The sequence below is a fragment of the Lygodium microphyllum genome, chromosome 3 (genome assembly GCF_053477565.2).
Source record: "Lygodium microphyllum isolate KBCC chromosome 3, Lygodium_microphyllum_v1.1.10, whole genome shotgun sequence".
NCBI classification, from domain to species: Eukaryota; Viridiplantae; Streptophyta; class Polypodiopsida; order Schizaeales; family Lygodiaceae; genus Lygodium; species Lygodium microphyllum.
In genome coordinates, this window is record NC_141137.1 from 14,199,228 (window position 1) to 14,202,292 (window position 3,065).

The 3,065-nt window shown below is 44.8% G+C and overlaps 1 pseudogene; it reads left to right on the forward strand.

Annotated features, from left to right (window-relative positions):
* The first annotated feature begins 900 nt into the window (after positions 1-900).
* Positions 901-2,546, forward strand: LOC148038072 (uncharacterized; annotated as a pseudogene).
* The last annotated feature ends 519 nt before the right edge of the window (positions 2,547-3,065 follow it).

Sequence of the window (3,065 nt, forward strand, 5' to 3'; positions counted from 1 at the left end):
TTACAAGTTTCATAGGTTTGTTTGTTATGATGTTTGGGGAATTTTGGTGTTCTATCCATTTTCACCACAGTGTAGTTACTTAGAAATCAGTTATATTGCAGTTCAATTCCTCCTTCAATTCAGACAAGCATATCGATCAGCATTGTATTGAATAAAGTATGCTCTAGAAACCTTCATATATCCACTAAGCTCTATGATTGAGCTTGCAATAAACTAATGTGCACTTTTGGATTCCTAAAATATCTTTTTTTTAAAAAATTCATTGAGAGACCAATCGTATAGCATCTTCATATATCCACTAAGCTCTATGATCCAACTTGTTATAAACTAATGTGCGCTTTTGGATTCCTAAATTTCTTTTTCTTTTAAATTCATTGAGAGACCAATCGTATAGCAACTTCTCCTCTTTCCCATTTCTCTTCAAGAATGTTTCTTTGTTATCATTGAAAGCCTTTCAACATATCCTTCGATGCAAATCAACAAGTGAAAGAAACATTCGTGTTGACTCCCTATACCCTACATATATATGAGAGCGGTGGTTGCTACATTTCAATTCTTGGATGAGGCATTGCTATGTTCCTCCTATAATTAGTTTTATCCGACGTAGAAGGCACTCAAAAATGTCCAAGTAGAGAAGATCCGTGAGACCACAAGTAATTAGTATGAAACTAAAACAACACAGTCAGATACGCCTTCCTACGTGCTCGTATGTGTATTCTTCAACTTCTATCACATGCGAGTAGACTCGGCGAACGGTGAAGCTATATACCTCTAAAGTAGATTGTATCTAGAACTCGGCCGTTACGTTAGCAAAAAGTGAGAGGAAGTCACTGCCCTGTATGATCTGTGCAGCGCTCCGCTAGTTAGGTCGACCTTAATCTTTAAAGTATATTGGTTGTCATGATTACAAGTAGATCTGTCACTCTAAAACGATCGCGGAGTTGCCAGAAAGAGTTGCTTGCAGAATGTGAAGATCGAAATGCTTGCAATGCAGGTTTGCGTATGGCGGAAATAACGGCAGCAGCTTACATTATAATGGGATTGGATCTTTGAGAGAGAGAGAGAGAGAGAGAGTATGTGTGTGTACCGAGCTGCCATATTATGGCGCCCAAGTTGCTTAATTTCTGGCAGCTTATTCTACTGTTGCATGTTCTGATCCTACCGTACTGCTCCACGTCAGCCTTCTCCCCCGGCTTCCACGACGTGGGACGGGAGCTCAGGACAGCTTGGAGCTCCAAGAGTTGCAGCGGGGCCACCTGTCGCAGTTTTACAGCGGCAGGAGCAGCAGAGTCGCCACTGCGAGTACAGCAGCTACATCGTCGTGGGGCGGCGGGATCAACAGTTTATTAGGGCGCTGGGCGGCGGATGAGTTGGAGCTGAACGATGATATTGACATTGATCATCGCCAACGTCATGTCAATGCTATGCTGCAGGAGGTAGAGGTGGAGGTGGCGCTGCGCCAGCAGGAATATCCTACCATTAGTGCAGCTAGCTATGGCCAGCTGCCCCATGGAGGGAAGCTGAACTTTGGCGGCAACTACAGGCTCCAGGTCGCTTATTGGGCGCTGCAAGCATAGAGGCGCTGCATCTTCTCCGACCCTACCAATATTCTCTCCACGTGGGAGGGCGCGGACGTCTACAGCTACGCGGGCGTGTTTTGTGCCCCAGCCCCTGACGATCCTCACATGCTGACCGTGGCCGGCATCGACTTGAACCACGCTGACCGGGCAGGCTTCCTTCCCGAGAAGCTGGGGCTCCTTTCTGACTTGGCACTTATCCACCTCAACTCTAACCGCTTCTGCGGAAAGGTGCCCTCGTCCTTCGCCAGGCTCTATCTTCTCTTTGAACTTGACCTCAGTAACCGCTTTGTCGGGCGCTTCCCGTCCTGTATCCTCTCCCTGCCCGTCCTCCACTACTTGGACATTCGCTTCAATGAGTTTGAAGGTCCCCTTCCCCCTTCCCTATTCAACCACACGACTCTTGATGCCATTTTCACGAATAGCAATCGTTTCATGGGCACTATCCCTGCCACCATAAGTTACTCTGTCGCATCGGTTATTGTCCTTGCCAACAACCACCTCGATGGATGCTTGCCATCGATGATTGGCAACGTTGGATCTAACCTCAATGAAATCATCCTACTAAACAACAATCTAATAGGGTGCATCCCTCCCAGTATTGGCATGCTCACTAACCTCACAGTCTTCGACGTTAGCTTTAATCAATTGACAGGTCCTCTCCCAATAACTATTGGTAACATGGCAAGCCTAGAACAACTGAATACAGCACATAACTTGCTCATTGGCCAAATTCCAAGGGAAATATGTACTTTGCTTGATCTACAAAGCTTCAATGCATCCTTCAATCTCTTTATCGAGGAGTCTCCAAGAAGTCTCACTCTTAATTGTCTTGGAATTGCTTTCGGTGATGAGTTCAACTGCATCAACAAAGCCAACTCAACTCAAAGATCTCTGACCGATTGCGCATCTGCTCTCAACCAAACAAAAGGATGTGATGAGTTTAATTGTGGCCTTGGACCTAGATAACAATTTTATGAGTTATTTCTTACCCAAGGTTCTTGGTTTCTTTCCCCATTCGCTTTCCCATGTGCTTCCTTGTCTTCTCAATGAAGATGTGCAAAGGACGCCACACCAACACTTCATCATCACCTAGCTCCTGCATTTGCTCCCCTAACTCTACCGACACATACTTAAAAGACCACTTGTTCATCTGAGCATGCCATCACCAAGCTCTCTAATGGTCTCATCAAACTCCTGTTAAAAATTCCCCTCCAATCTATCAACATCCTCCATCACTACAACCACCACTCTTTGCATACCCATCACCTTTCTCACCTAACCTCTCCATTGCATCCTCATTCTCCTTCAATGCATCATAGTCACTACTTTATGTTGTGATTATCCATGATTTATTGAAAAATTGAACATTATATTACATGCTTGTTTCATAACTCACCATAATCTACAAATATCACCATTTCATTCATGGTCATATCTCACTTAATGTGATGCTTAAAGAATAGTGGCTGCCTGGACCCCCCCTAA